This window comes from Calidris pugnax, unplaced genomic scaffold (assembly GCF_001431845.1).
Source record: "Calidris pugnax isolate Ruff unplaced genomic scaffold, ASM143184v1 scaffold40, whole genome shotgun sequence".
In the NCBI taxonomy this organism is placed as follows: domain Eukaryota; kingdom Metazoa; phylum Chordata; class Aves; order Charadriiformes; family Scolopacidae; genus Calidris; species Calidris pugnax.
Genome location: NW_015090796.1, coordinates 3,546,347 through 3,562,918, shown reverse-complemented (window position 1 = coordinate 3,562,918; position 16,572 = coordinate 3,546,347). Strand labels below are relative to the sequence as shown.

The 16,572-nt window shown below is 40.8% G+C and overlaps 1 long non-coding RNA gene across 5 annotated transcripts in view; it reads right to left on the bottom strand.

Moving 5' to 3' along the window:
* Positions 1-16,572, bottom strand: part of LOC106885037 — a 127,900-nt gene that overhangs the window by 34,984 nt on the left and 76,344 nt on the right. The window contains exon 5 of one of the 5 annotated variants that reach the window (XR_001411367.1): positions 3,008-3,139. The exons of the other annotated variants lie outside the window; for them this stretch is intronic. This is a non-coding gene — a long non-coding RNA (uncharacterized LOC106885037). The remainder of the gene's footprint in view (positions 1-3,007; positions 3,140-16,572) is intronic. 5 annotated transcript variants of the gene reach the window in all.

The following is a 16,572-nucleotide window of genomic DNA, read 5'->3' as shown; positions in this document are numbered from 1 at the left end:
TCAACAGAGAATTGGACCCAATCTCAACCACTGGAAAATACTATCTGACCAAAAAGATTAGAAAATAAGTTGCTTTGTGGTTTGTATGATCACTCATAGCATCTTTAAACTAAATACTTTTTTAATTCTTATAAAATGAGACAAGTAGAAAAAACTTATAGAATTTACAAGATTATAAAAATTGCTAAGATTAATGTATTCACATGAACTTCAATGAAAAGTTGTTTTGAATAGAAAGGAAATTTTTAGTTTCTGTGTACTTCACAAGACAGAAAAACACTGTTGTATCAAGAAACAAAAGCTGCGATTCATATCAATTAACAGTTTACTTTATTTCTGAAAGTTTAATACTCCATCAAAAGGGAAATGAAACTTTAAATTTTGCAACTAAAAATTTCATTGTGAAGAAATTCTGTTATAAAAGGTACAGAGACCTCACTGTATGCCATGGCATTTTTAGATTACCTTGCAGTAAAACACCAACTTGAATTGTCTACTATGTAGGTGGCACTTCAAATGCTTTCTTTTTATTTTAAGAACTGTTTGGAGGATGGAAAAAGAAGGGGCGTTAAAAATACTCTGTTCTACATGGCTTTAAGAGTTATTGCAAGCTAAACATTGTTTGAAGAATGTATCTTATCAAAAGCATGAAAAAGATGTCAAGATTTTTCAGTTTTTGACCTTGGTATATTTCCATGGGGAAACATGACCAACACAGGAAATATCAAAAAGTAGGCAATTTTATGAGATTTAAGAGTAGCATCAGGTCCCATTTTATAAAACTCATTGGTGTAAATCTACCAAGACTTCTGATGAAAGGTTGTCTTTTCAAAAACTCTTTGTTCAGAAAAAAAATAGTGGGTTTATAAAACACTGTCTTGGACATAATATGTTGTAGCAGCTTTGTAGATTGTAGTATTGTTACCTACATATTGAAAGTTTGATTTCTTTTTGATGGCTCGGCAACGACGTTCCATTTTCATATTATTCCCAGTGTTTCATAGAATTTGTTTCCTGGAGCTGCCAAAAACCAAGCAGCTAGTATCCCTGCATTAGAGCACATGCTTTTCACACCAAGAAGCTAAGGTGGCTCAGGCACAACTTCAGAATTTATTTTTCAGTTAAAAAGCAGAAAATACACACATAAATTAAACACAGAAACTTTGCAGGGTACATTTCACTTCCATAACCCTTTGTCCAATTGCATCCCAATTTAGAGCGCCTCATGTCTTGAATCACAGCCGTGAACAAGCACTTAACAGATTTGTGCAGGTTTTGCTTGTGATCCTTGAAAGCTTTTTGCTGTTTGTTTTTCTACAGGTTTGTTTTATCTCTCTATCATGCCACTCTGTGTATTTCAAGTTCATACCTGGTTCATTGAGACAAATAGTAGAGGTTGGTCACATGATGGCCATTGCACAGTAATTCTCTTATTTCTCTCACTGTTTGAGCCAGCCTGGCTCAAAAAGAAGCTCACCTCAGCTTCTCAGAAAAAGAGAAGTTGCAGTTCATCTAGATTTTCTAACATAACTGGACCCCCTCCCTGCTTTTCATTTTAGTCCATCTTAAAAAGGCACTTACTCTGCAATTTCCACAGGAGAAGACAAAAATAATCACCTTCCCTCATGCCAAATTTATTCCCATTTTTGTGCCATTTTCCATGTCAGTATGCTATAATTGTATTGTTATAGATACCGTTAATAGAAAAGATTCTTTTTCGTGCATTATAGGCCAATAACCATGCTGCCAGTTCTAAGTAAGCAACCAAAAAATACATAAAGGCAGAAAAACAGGTCTTCATGCATCTCCAGTCTCTAAATGAAATTCCTCCTTGAGGCAAAGATATCTCATCCATGTACAGACATCTAGAATATTTTTTATTTTCTTTAGTAACACATTTATTTATGTTTTATATTTGTCATGACCCAAGTTTCTTTAATCACTTTTCCAGGGGTATTCCTTGTGATGTTTTACGGCTGGATTTGTGAGTCAAGGGCTGATCCTGTCCCACCTGCCCTCTGAAAGGATGTTGTCAAATACAACAGGTTTTTTATCTACACTTTCCTCATTTTTCACAACTCCTTCTTCCATTCTCAAAGAGAAAGATGCCCGGTAGGCCTGTCTCTTTCTGGTATCTTTCATTCCTTCTCCTCTTCCTTGCATGAAGAAGCCCTAATGCTCAAGTGATTCCTGAACTGGATCTGGGACTTTTTGACAGAGGTAGTTTCTGTTCTCAGCACCTGCCAGAGTTGGCTGAAGTGAAAAAGCTGAGACTCATAGAGAAAACCTGAGTTACAAGTGCACCTTTGTGTTGGTGGAATGATGAAAGGATAAGCTCATGCTCTTACTAGTTGTATTTATAGCAATGTGCTCAAAACTGAGAAAGAAAAATTAATCTAAGAGGCATGTCCCACAAGTCTGGCTGCACTGGTTCTGTGCTCTAGGCTACCATTTGCCATTTCTTGCTCGTAGGAGTGGTTGGCTGGGAAGGGGTCATGATCAGGCAGGTAAGGTAGGGCAAAATAAGTAATTATTGTCCTGACCTTTACGCAGTGCAGTGGTTTCCATGGGAAACATAGAGATTACTGAGATAATCCTCAGGCTGATCTAAGTTATATCAAAAGCTATTTGAGTCACCAGACAGTTTGTAACTGAGGGTGTGCTGGGGTTGCCTCAACTCTTATTCAAAGTTTGCATTTGCTGCAGTTGTGGGGGTCAGACCCAACTGTTGTGTTTGAAACAAAGCTGAAATAGCAAGTGCCATTCAGAAGTGTGGCGTTGAAAAAGGCACTGTTCTGGTGGTAAGCCAGCACTACACAGTGAAGCAGGAAAATAGTTTGGAGACATAGACCCGCTCCAGGAGAGGGAGAGAGAGATCATTAGCACTTGGATGCCTTTTAATTATTTCTTATTTTCTTCTTCATTTTTTCTTGAGTAAACAGCCAGCTTGCCAGAGAAGTTCACCCCAGAGAGACTCAAGGTGATCAGATGCTGAAGTGCTCTGTACCAAAGTGAGAATCCCATCCAGGAGAGGAGCATGAGAAGTTGCCGTCAACAGCTCAGACAGTCCTTGGGAAGTGGTTCATCTTCTCCAGCAGCTGCTGTCCAGCCTCTCCTCCATCTAGAGCACATCATGTGCCTGAAGATGAAAGCAGGAGAAGGGCACAAAACCATCAGGTTTTAATAGACCAAAGGTGTTAGGAAAGGAGATAAGAGAACAGAAATAAGGAAGAACATGACTGAGCACTATGGGAAAGGAAGGGGACAGAAGAACTTGTTGAATCCTCTAGGAGAGTCAAGAACAGAGAGACATGAAGCCACAGAAAAGGCAGAAAAGACTGTAAAATCAGCACTTGAACAGGAACAGAAGCACAGTTATTTCACAAATATAGCAAATACAATATTTGAAAACTCCTGCAGAAGAAGCATACGGAATCATTTGGTACGTGGCCTTCCTAATTCTATGGCAAAAGAGCGTAAGAACATGAGACTTCACAGATGGGGGATAAAGTAGTGTTTGTAGTCTTACAGGAGACAAATAATAATGATGAAAAGCAAGATCAAGAGTTTACATTATTAAAAAAAACATAGCTGTAGACAATAATCCCAGTAGAAGTAACACTGTCAGAAGTAAAGAGCAGAATGCACTGCAGAAATGAGAAACACTGCCAACTTGTAAGTCTTGGAAAGGTCACAAACTAGGGGTGGAGGTCAACAAAGAAAAGGGATTTGGCATGAAAGATCATAGAGAAGGATCAGTTCCAAGTAAAGATGAGTTGAAAGCACATCACTGCAGTAAGATGTGGGAAATGATGAACTATTTTAAGATAAATGATAAGAAAAAGAATAGGAAATGAGAGACAGCAAAATGGAAGTGCTAGCTGATTTGATAATTAAGACTACCAGACGAGAGACTGGGGACTTTAAATACAAATATAGGGGGTGTGATCAGTTAAAATCAAAGGGGACACAAAGGGGACATACAAGAAAAGATGTATAGTGACACCAATCACAGCGGAATACAATCAAAAGAATTTAAATTCAGTTTTTGCAAAATTATATTATCTGACTGCTTTGGCAATAAACATTTTCATCAAAGTCACTTAATTACATTAACTGAACCTCACACAGTATCTAGGTCTTGCTTGACAGATAGACAGTTGAGATAGATAAGTTGGCAGAGCTACCTACAAGGCAGAGAGATTTGGGGTGAGAGTGAAGAACAGCTGGCTGAAGAACCAAGCACATTGGCCTGGAATCCTTCATTTTTTCAGAACTGCCAAACAGCTTACCCTTGTTAAATTAATGTAATTTTAAAATATATGGGTTTATTTTAATATTTTAAATGTATGTTAGTTTTTAATGTATGTTTTTGTATGTTCGTCTTTAAAATTAGCTTCATTCTAGGGTTTTAACCATACACTAAAGTCAGTCCTAATATGAGTTACAAAATTAAAGAGAAGTCTAGGTTGGAATGGATATCTGATCCAACATTCTGGCCTTGGATCAGGTTATCCAGGGCCTTGTCAGGCCAAGATATGAATATTTCCAACAAGGTAGACTCTACCACTTCCTTAGGCAAACTGATCTAATATTTAAGAGTGCTCTCAGTGAAGTTTTTCTTACATCCAGGCAGCATTTCCCCTGAAGCACCTTGTGCCCCTTGCCTCTTGTCCTGTCACCGTACATCACTGTGATGTGAGGACAATCTTTTAGATATGAGATTACTTTGAACCCCTGGGCCTTATCTTCCCCAGGCCGAAGAAACCCAAATCCTTCAACCTTTCTCCATATCTCAGATTTCCCAGCACTCTGATGACTTTGTTGGCCTTGAGTTGGACCCGCTCCAATTTTCCAGTGCCTCCCTTGAAACTCTTAAAAATCGTTTTGCAATGTGAAAATGTGAATGGATTGCCTCCTGTGAGCTGATGAAGGAAGGACACCTTTATATGCTAATCCTACTGATTCTTTTCGATATCTCCAGTAGCCATCTGATTTATCGTCTTTCCTATCATCAGCCGTGATAATCCACAGCTTTTCCATGTCCTTTCTGAGTCTATTCTCCTTCACCAACACAATACTTTCAGGTTTCCTGCCACAATAGTCCTCCTTAGTGTCTATCCACAATGTCCTCTCCCCTTCCTTACTGCACTTTGTTCTACATGATGTTCAGCCAAGAGGCAACGTGTGCTGACTCTACCCGTAATGGATGACACCTTGGCTTCCTTATTTCCTAAAGGGTACAAAGTGTTCTTTTTCCTTTGCTTTAAGAGTTTGGAGGAATAAGATGTATTACGCTTGGGAACAGATTAATTCCTGAGAAGGTCCTTTATTGGATAAACCTACAGAGGCTGGTGATCCATGGCAGCCAGAAAGTAAAAGGTTAAAGGTGAGAGTGAGAGAAAACAGGAATAGCCAGATTCTGGACAGAAAACACTCTCTGCCTTCAGAACAATTTAGAGAAATTGTCACCATGGGACTAAAAAAATAGTTAAAAAAACGTGATGTCACAGGATATCTGTGTCTGTGATATTAATGATACTTATGATTTATTGATCTTACTGATGACCTAAAGAATATGCAGAAACCAGGTCAAAAATAAAAATCATAACATGGCAGATGGGGCCCAATTCTACAGTAACCTTCAGCAAAACTTTTCTCTCTTTGATGACTTTCAGAGCTGAGATTTAGAAATAAAAAGCTGTTCTCTGGGTACTTGGGTAGACTTTGAACTGAAATAGATTTTCTTCACAGCTTTTGGGCTTCTTTGTTCCACGGAGGTTGTTGCAGCTGAAACTATGCACAAAATGTAATGCCAATACATTCACAGTGCTGTTTCCCAAGACAATTAAATGTATTTGTTCACTAGCTTTGGTACAATTTTAATCCAGATATTTAATCTAGGTTCATCACAAGGTTGACAGCCCACAGAAGAAACAAGTAGTGATCTGGAACTGGATAATCAAACCGAGTAACTTGGAAATGTGCAACTGTGCAGACCTGGAATGAGAAAATTTAATTTAAGATAGGAAGAGCCAAAGGACTATAGAGACACCCTTCTTCCTTATAAATGGGAACCCTTACAGAGAGAATTACACCACTTTAGTAGGCACATCAGGTCTGAGATCTTTAGTGCAGAGAGAGTGTGCACTGCTATTTAATACTGTGGCCTTAAAAAAGATGACCAATGCCTGCTGAAAATGGAGGACACACAAGCCCGTACAGCTGTGAACAAACTCAAAAAGAGGCAATGAGTTGGAAGACTGCTCTGAAGCAAAAAGGGACCAAGCGATGGACATCTGATGGCCTGGAACTCAGCAGAAGAGAATCTTCAAGGAGCGTGGAAAGGGCAATACAGGAGTCCAAGTTAGTGCATAGGAAAAAAGAGTAAGGTTTTTCTGGTTTCCAGGGAAAAAAAAAAAAGCATGGAGGAAGAGAACATGTTGTGGGGTAGAAGAATAGGTAGCAGAGAAGTGTAGTAAGTCTGAAGGTAGAAAGAGGGAAGTGCAAATGAGAGTGGAAACAAAACCAAAACCTCCCAAAACAAAATGGTGAATAAGTAGATTCTGATCCCTGTTCTGGCTGAATGATTACTTAACAGCAGAAGTTTTAAGTTACCACTTAACATCAGTAAAGATGGCAAAAATAGAGCTTTTTTTTTCCACTAAAAGCAAGTATATTTTCCTAAATTAAACCTGCAGACCAGCACCCACTGTAGTGATCAGGTGTGTGTTGTTGGGTGCACGTAGGGCTGTGCTGGGAAACCATGGAAAGATTTGGTGCGTATCAAAATATCTCAGGCCTGATGAGAGAAGGAGAATGAACATACTTCAAAGTGAGGGAAGATAGCTGAAACTAGTGTTAGTGGACAGCCGGCTTAACATGAGCCAGCAGTGTATCCAGGTGGTCAAGAGGGCCAATGGCATCCTGGCCTGTATCAGGACCAGCGTGGCCAGCAGGAGTAGGGAAGTCATCGTGCCTCTGTACTCGGCTTTGGTGAGGCCTCACCTTGAGTACTGTGTTCAGTTCTGGGCCCCTCACTACAGGAAAGACATTGAAGTGCTGGAGCGTGTTCAGAGGAGAACCACCAAGCTGGTGAGGGGTCTGGAGAACAAGTCCTATGAGGAGAGGCTGAGGGAGCTGGGCATGTTTAGTTTGGAGAAGAGGAGGCTGAGGGGAGACCTCATTGCCCTCTACAACTCCCTGAAAGGAGGGTGCAGGGAGGTGGGGGTTGGCCTCTTCTCCCAAAGGAATAATGACAGAACCAGAGGAAATGGTCTGAAGCTGTGGCAGGGGAGATTCAGATTAGATATTAGGAAGAATTACTTTACTGAGAGAGTGGTCAGGCACTGGAAGGGCCTGCCCAGGGAGGTGGTGGAGTCACCATCTGTGGAGGGATTTAAGAAACATGTAGACATGGCTCTTCAGGGCATGCTCTAGTGCCCAAGATTATTGGTTTGTGGTGGGGTGTTGTGTGTAGGGTTGTGGGTGTGGGGTTTAGTTGGTGGGTGGTGGTTTTGGGTTCGTTGTTTTTGTGGTTTGTTTTTTTTTTTTCTTTGTGGTTGGACTCGATGATCTCGGAGGTCCCTTCCTACCACTAAGATTCTGTGATTCTGTGATTCTGTGAAACCTGTAGCTCAGAAGGTCACCATGTAGCAGAAGGTGGAAGGTAAGGTACGCTGGAGATGTGAGCCAGAGGTTCAGGGTTAGACTTCTGCAAGGATCAAGAATATTTGGTCGTGCCCTTGGGTCACATCCGTGCAATACTTTCAGCAAATTGTGTGCTGTGACCCATCCCCACAGATCACTAGAGACTGCTGGTGAGAGGATTTTTTCCCCTCTAACATTGCAGCTCCATCAAGCTTGGCGTTGTGAAACCAGGAGACATACATAACGCCAAGAAGTGGAACAGAGGCACTTTGGCCAGCCTCCTGGCTGTAAAACCCGAGCTGTGCTGGGATTCTGCTGTCCTCCAAAAGGTACATTAGGATGCATGAACGTGTTGACATGTGGAACGTGCTCACGCTGACACATCCTGAAAAGGGTATGTCATCTGAGATTTTTAGCCCCTCATGCCAGTTATTTGCATACCGCTGTCTGAGGCTATCGGGAGCGCGTATGCATTCTATAGATTTGCTGAAATAAACAACACAGGCAAGGCTTCTCAGATGCACAGAGGGGAGTTTGCTGGCTACACAGGATTTTACATATTTTGCAGCAAATTCAGAGTTCTAAATACTAAACACTGCTCACAGGGACACTGGGTAGATTTGTGACTCCATCCAAGGAACCTGGGGCCCCTAAACCAGGGAATGGATCACCCTCATCCATATGCAGGTTTAGGTTTCTGCTTCTCCAGGAATGCTTTCAATGGCAGTCACTCTTAAATAACTGCAATGTAAGTGTTATTCAATACAAGTCACTGATATGTATTAGAATTGGCATTATTTTTGACTCTTTCAGTTGAATTTCAAACAATTTCAATTAAATGTCAAAAGTGAAATCACTTGTAGAAAACAACACATTTTCTAAAATGCAGTATGTCTTTCAGTTAAGTTGGAAGAACTTCACACACTGAGACCGCAAAAGAATCACAACTTTGTAATACAACCTTCTCTTCACTGAATATTAATAACACTTGGCAAAAATCCTATGAGCTTGATTCAAGTCCCGGGTCACGTGTATTAAATCATATGTAATTCTGCTAAGTTGCATCAGGGTAAAAATATCTTAAACATACAAAAGGAGTAAAACTGCAAAGTGCTGCAACAGAAAGAATTTGAGTAGAAATTTAATCTCTTGAGAGACTTTCATAGGCAATGCTACTTCCTAAACAATCTTGAGAAATTTTCAATGAAAATCATAAACCCAATCTGCCTGTTGTTTGTCTCACTAGAAGTTTTCATCCCTGAAGAAAAATGAACCAAACCAAAATTTTCCCCTGAAACAAGAACAATTGCAAATGTTCACTGATATTTTGTATTTTTTCAAAATAATATGTTGGGAGCAAAAATAAAGATGAAAATTTTTGCTTCTTCTAGAAAATACAGATAACTTGACCACAGTGTTCTCTTAAAGTCCATGAAAAAGATGATTAATGATGAACTTATTTAATTCCTCATCTCACATAATGTATGAAGTGATTTCACCAAACACTATTAATTCATAAGGACTATGTTACTTTCAAAATCCATTCCTGTCTACAGTATATCTAGTATGCAAAAGCCAAGGAAATACTTTCCTGGATTGGACAGATCAAATCTGATGAACAGCAGTTCATGAGTAGAAGACCAGTGATGTGCAAAGTCTACCAGTCAAACACAAACAACGTATGTGATGCGTAAGTGGAGCTATAGAGTTGCAACTAATTTCCTCCATTGTGGGAACAAAACAGACTGACATTCTTTGTGAAATTTAACTTTCTAATACTGCTTTGAAATTTTTCTTCCTCTTTAAAAGTGTTTTCTCAAACAAAAAGTCAAAACTGGACTGCGCTGATCTGCCCTGTGCTCGCGCTGGTGTAAATCAGGTGTAATTCCCTCAAAGTGTAGTTACTGAAGAGTAGTTATACCGTACTGAAGCTGATGAAAGGAAGACTGAATCACTTCTGAAACTATGTTTTCTCTGTTAATGTGGAAAGCACATTTGTGGGAAAACATTAAATTCACAGCAGTGAATAAATATTAAAATAAAAATGAAATATTTCTAAGTATTTCTAAACATTTCTGATAAAATATTTCTATACAAACTTATATTATCTTTGAAATAACTCTGCACAGAAAAATGAATCCATTCTGGTTTCAGCTGGAAGTTTCTCATGGGAATGGGAATTGATACAATAAATAGAAGCAGCTTATTGTTGTTGCTCTCCAGTCTTTGACTTACGTTACCAGAGCTGTTTCTCTGAGCTCATCCCTCAGTGCTTGTGGTTAATAATCTTTCAGAGCAGAGAAAGTTAAGGCTTCTTTTTCAGTTTTGTATTTCTCTTTTAATGTGCATTAGCTCAACTAGCTGAGAAATGTCTTGAAATACATTTTAGAGGGGAAAACAAAGCAAAACAAGCTATTATTGAAATTATTTCCTCCCTCCCCCAGAAAAAAAAAAAAAAAAAAAAAAAAAAAGTCTGAGGCTCAGTGAAAGACTGAAAAAAAAATGCACATGAATCAATTATGAAAAAGAGAAAGTTTCTTTGAATGAGGAAAAGCTGATTGGAATTAAGATAGGCTTTGTTCATATCTGCAAGGTACAAGGAGAGGACTTTTCAGTGGAACAGAAAGGGGGGATTTGGGAGTGTTTGGCTGCTTAATGCTATAGTGCTTCAGAGCCCATGTGAAAATTTGCTGCCAGCTATTAATCATCATTGTGCCCCTGCAAAGAAGCTGTTACAATGATGACTATATGTCATTATATTCCCACTGTAAGTAACGAATCAGAGAGCTGGGAAAGTTGGATGAGAGCGGCTGGCAAACTTTTAAGCGGCGGAATCTATTTAAATAAATTTACATCGCATTTGCTACTTTCACTGGTATGGGAATCATACTTTAAAATGAAACAATATGCTGCGTTCATGGGCCCTGGTCTTTTATTCTCCTGTCTCTGAGCCTACTTTCCAGGTCAGCCTTTGCCAGCGCTGACAGCACGCTTTTCTCATAGCCTCTCCTTCTCATAGCCTTTGGTTGCTTTCAAGTTCAATTTAGCACAATGAAGTTGTTATGCATGACAGTTTGGAGAGCAGAATAGGTGGTGTCTGAGCCCGCTGTGTCGCTACAAAGTGGGCTCATTCTCCGCAAGCCGGCTCAGTTACTGAAGCCTTGCTGGTGGGACACTGCCGTGGACTTCCAGACGTTCCCATCCTGACGAAAACAATTAGCTTCAAACCCCAAGAAGCCGCGGGGTTGCCCCTTTCTTTCAGTGAGACCGCGCCATTTAATGTGCTGCAGTGGATTGCAAATTCGTGTTGATTTATCCTGTTGTACTCCCCTTTTATGGTCTTTATTTACAGATGTGTAAAGAAACAGGGAAAGTTTGAGCCTCACCACGGTTCAAGAGCTTTATTGGAAATCTAAACCATTGTTTTATGTTTATTTTATAAAGAAATAGAGTTGAAACATGTCAGGCTTAATTCCATTAGGCTGAACTGCCTAAAAGAGAGCCCTGAGGTTCCTTGAACAGAACCTGAAAGTGTCTCTTCTGCTAACCGTCAGCAACAAGCCAAACAATAAACAACCCCAAAACATTCAAGATGCCAACATGGTCATCTGCTACAAAATACCAAAAAAAAAAAAAAAAGAGCTACAAATCATTTACAAATGGCAAATTATGCATATATTTAAAATAAGTTCATTCTGAGCCTGTGTTGAAGTACCACAAGCCGCTTGTCTATGCCAAGCACAGCTCACATGGCTGGTTGTGTTCATTGTTCTTGACATCATGGGCCACCGAATTCAATAGTACAGCACAGTTACTACTCCTACGGGACAAATATTACTTTATTTTTACATGAACTTAGCTATTAACGCAACGATAGCTCTTTTTTTTTTCTTATCAGGTCCTACTCTCCTTGCTACGACAAAGCCAGTCAGTTGCATGCTACTTGACTGTAGGCTGTTAACAGAGGAACTCGGTTCCTTAGGTTCCCCAGCAGAAAAGAACTGGTTGTCTAGATTACGGATCTTGCTAATTACTGGCTAAACCCATCAAATAATTCTCACTCTAGGTTAAACATTAGATCAAAGAGTATTTCAGCAATCCTTCCATGAAAGACTGCGCTATTAGGACAGTAAACTGCTCCCACCCACTTTGCCTCTTCCCACTCCATCCACCCCCCTCTTTTTCTTTTTTTTCCCCTTAATCTGCAAGAACAAAATATTATCTGAATTTCTTCTCTATAAGCTGTTTGGTTTGGCTCTGCGTGGTTGAAAAGTAAAATGAAATGATACCAGAAAATCTTTTCTGTCTTAAAAATTATTTGTCTTTATCTCAAGAACCAGATAATGTAATTAAGTTGTCTAGTTTTGAACACCACAAAATGCATCTATTACAACTGCAAAAATGTTACAATCTGGTCTAATTGCAGCTTGCATTTCAGAAGGTTGATTTTTACTACCCCTAATTAACCTTCCTCCAACAATATATGACTATGACTTGGTGTAATTAGCAGCCTGTAACAAAAATTAAAATAATCAGTGCTGAGTTTAAGGCCAGATGTAGACTTCTTGGTCAAAAAAAGGGAGAGGGAACTAGAATACTTGGTTTCTGATACATTTTATACCACTGTGTCAGACCACCAGAGCAATTCTTAACTGTTAAATACAAAAAATTTCTCTGTCATTTATTCACAAAAAGCCAAACATTATTTTTGCAACATTGCTGCAGCTAAACACTTCCTTTATTAATGGAAGGCATCAGGTGAAGAATGTGTGGTACATTATGGTGTTTTCTCCTTATTTAAGAACTAGAAGAGTGCAAATTAGCTTTTTCAATGTGTCAGAAAAGATTTTAGTTCTATAAACTTTTTGGGGGGATGGGAAAATTTTACTCCTGAGTGATTTTCCAAAGAAATAATTATTGCAATTCCTGCTGATGCCAATAGGAATTGCTGGTTTATACAACATATTCAAAACAGGCAAAATCAGACTCAGAAACCTACTTTTAAGGTGTTTTTTTTTCTGCTAGCATGACCTTGTAATTAATCCAGAAATACAGATGCTGATGCTAGAAAAACACCCACACATATACTAGTTAAGTAACACTGTGATGTTGGTAGTACACTTGTGTTTGCACATGCACACATACAAAAAGCTGGAAAATCTGTTATGCAGATAACCTTGCTCTACTGCACTGGTTCTCTTTGCTGCTTTGTTTGTTGTTCTATTATTTCACAGCAACTTAACACTGCTTTCCTTTTCTTAATTTTCTCAATAAACAGAGCACAGAGGGTAGTCAGAGGAGATTTATCTGGGTCCAAGCCCATTGCTCTCTGCAAAGTATCTGGGACAAGACTCCCAGTGCTACCGAAATTATCTAATAAAGTCACAGAATCATGGGATCATAGAGTGGTTAGAGTTGGAAGGGACTTCAAAGATCATCGAGTTCCAACCCCCCTGCCATGGGCAGAGACACCTCCCACCAGACCAGGTTGCTTAGAGCCCCATCCAGCCTAGTCTTGAACACCTCCAGGGATGGGGCAACCACAGATACTCTTGGGCAACCTGGGCCAGGCTCTCACCACCCTCACAGGGAAGAATTTCTTCCTGAGATACCATCTAAATCTCCCCTCTTTCATTTTAAAACCATGACCCCTCATCCTATGGCTGCACTCCCTCCCCGTCTCTCCTGTAACCCCCTTTAGGGACTGGAAGGGGCTCTAAAGTCTCCCCAGATGCTTCTCCTCTCCAGGCTGAACAATGCCAACTCTCTCAGCCTGTCCTCATAGAAGAGGTGCTCCAGCAATCCAAGCATCTTCATGGCCTCTTCTTGCCCTGCTCCAACAGATCCATGTCCTTTCTGTACTGAGGACTCCTTCAAGAAGAGCCAGATGTACAATATAGATGGAGTTTCCATCTCCTTGGGACTCAAAGTGGTGTTGCTTGTTATGAAATTAATGGGTTTTTTTCTGTTGCTTATTTCAGAGTGGTTTTGGGGGTGGATGAAGCATGAAATATCACTTTGGTAATGTATTAGTACCCTCACAAGAATATGCTATTTACACCTGGACTTTTAAGGGTTCAGGTTGCACTGCAACCCATAAAACTGGAAAAAACCCAGAAAAAACCACATCCTTCAGGTTAAACTCAAATGTATGGCAAGGTTGAGTTGCAGAAGTTGACTAGCTCATTCTGGAGTGATGGGAGCTCAGTCAGTGCCTAAATTCAGACATTGGCTTTCTTGTAAGCTGCAGGACATGCTTGGCTTCACCTATACACCAAGATGCATTGATTTAAAGAAAGCTGGAAGAAGTGGAGAAAAGGCTTGGTTAAAACTTTTCAGTTGTACTGGTGTAGCGTGATGTTAAGTCAAGGCTTATGCACTTGTAAGAGCATGGTAACAAACTTGGGAACTTTTGGATGTGCGATCATGATTAAATACAGATACTGTTTCACTGCCTTGGATGTACAAGGGAAGGATTACACAGACTAAGTGAGATTAAATATCCTTGATTTTATTTATAGGCACTGCACAGGAACCATCTACTACCAGATACTGTATCTCTAAGGAACAACTCCTTTAGCTTTCAACTGCACTGGTTTTTGACAAGTTAAAGCTGGATCCCTATCTGAGCCATAACACTTAAAGGAGTTAGGCCTCCGGCTACCACGTCTGCCCTGTGGTGGCTGAGAAGGAGGCAAAAAGTCTGTCAGCCACAGCCAGACCTTGCTGGCCACCCCTCAGGAAGACCTCTCCTGATCTCCTGTTAAAGCAGATTAGCAGGTGTCCTGTCTGGTGATTTTAAAACCTGATAGCTGACATATCCACCCTGATGATGGAGAGATTGGGGTTGCAGCTTTCCGGATTAACTTAAAAAGCTCCAGCTGAGATCTTGCTGGTAAAGTCTAAGGACAACTGGAGGTAGGTGGGACTCCCAGTGGAGGGTCTATTGGTGGAGACCTCACCTGGAGACAACCATTGCTCTCCAGGGCCCTCTCACACCATCATCTGAATGTCAGTTGTTACCTACATGACAATATATGTTTTCATGGGCCGAATACAGTGCTCCACCATTGCCAACGATGCATGGCCTTCTGTGGCCTAACACATGCCCTTATCAGGCTGGTTCAGATAGCTGGTGTGTAACTGGAGACAGTTTTTGGCTGGTGCCTATTCACTGGTTTCTGTCAAATTAGTTTGGTGGTCTCGGGCTGGTTCCCAATGGACAGGTGTCCATATCAGAGAAGGATGGTAACAATTGACACTAATTGGCACCCCGTCAACTGTCTCAGCAGTTTGCAGCCTCTAGAGGTGGTCCCTCCCCATCAGACGAGGCAGGCTGGTGGGAAGTTTACTCTGCTGCAGCCTCTGCCACACCAGCACCATGACAAAGGGGCTTGGGCAGTAGATGGGAAAGCAGGCAGGAAAAAAAAAAACACATAAGGAAATAGCTTTGTATGGTAAAAGCTGTATTTTTGAGTAGAGCATTTAGCTTTTGATATACAAGTAATGTGATGGTGAAGATTACTGTGGTGGTGAGGTCTGGCTGTACACATTTCAAGCCCTTGATCAGGCATCAGGACAAACACCAAAATAAATGCCTCATAAGCAAGCTCAAAGAAAACCAACTTTCCTCTGGCCCCGCTGTGAAAACAGCAGTAAAAGGAGCTTTAAAGTTTCCTATAGCACATAGCGTCAGGCCTCACATTTTATATTTTATCCTCTGTACGCTGGTTTCCCAAAATCAAAGTTTTAAATTAAAGAACTGTGCTTACAGGTAAAGCACATTTTTGGAATAAACAATCGTCAGCAGTCTTTGCAGGGCTTGTGCAAGAAAGCAGTTAATAAAGATGCACATTTGCTGTTTTCTGTATCAGCATACTTGACTACCACCTCTCAGATAAGCACCACAACTAAAGTTGTCTTCCAAAGCCTGGCAAGCTTCAATAGATTCATTAGTGCGTTTTTCTTTAGGACCAACCAAGCTCAAAGAGCCACTAACAATGGAGCTAATCACTGTCTCTTCCCTGACCCAAGCTTATGTTTTCCCCTTTTTCACTGCAGACTCTATTTCTGAGCAATGGGATTTCAGAACAAATAAATATCTGCCTTTTTCCCCCTTGCTTACATCTTTTGTGTATATCTTTTTTGCTTTGCAGCCGCCTGCATTTAAACCAGTGTGGTAAATGGCAGGGTTCTTCAGGTAACCTTTCATGGGACACAAATGGCCTAGCATTAAAATGCAGATAATGTTACCTCAATTAGAGAACATGGAGCAAAAACTTTAAAGAGATGGAGCTAAATGTTTGGACTGCACAGGCAAGCCCACGTTGTGAGGGGAGACACAGTTTTCAATGGCTCCACTAATGAATCAACGTGAGACTCTACCCACAGCCCCCAGCAAGCCCCCGGTTTGTGGGCAGGGGGACCGCAATCGTATCAACTGACGGGCTCTTTGTGGAGGCTCTAAAGTACCCTCCAACCTGTCAATGGAGGGAAGGCACGCGGACAATGACGCCACGACAGCCCCATGTCAGCAGCCACCTTGAACCTCAACTGGTCCCACCATCCCAGTGACTCCAGCCGCCACATGGACATGCCCGGATGGATGGAGGGACAGACGGATGGACCTTTGGTACCACCCATCACTTCCCCAGTTCCACCACCTTGCCCTGAAATGGCAATTTCACCACCCAGCGAGACCCCACTAATAAGCGCCGGGGAGCCGTTCACCTATTAACAACGTTGCTAATGGTATGCTCAGCATCCTAATCAGGCCCTTGCTGGCATTTTCAGAAAACAGAAAGCTAAAACAAAACCGGCCACTGCTGATCAAATGTTATCCACCAGCATCTGCGGCCAAAGGAGGCACAAGGCGCTCTGCTATGAAGCAAGGGATTTTCTTCTTGATGTGCGTGTTGCCTT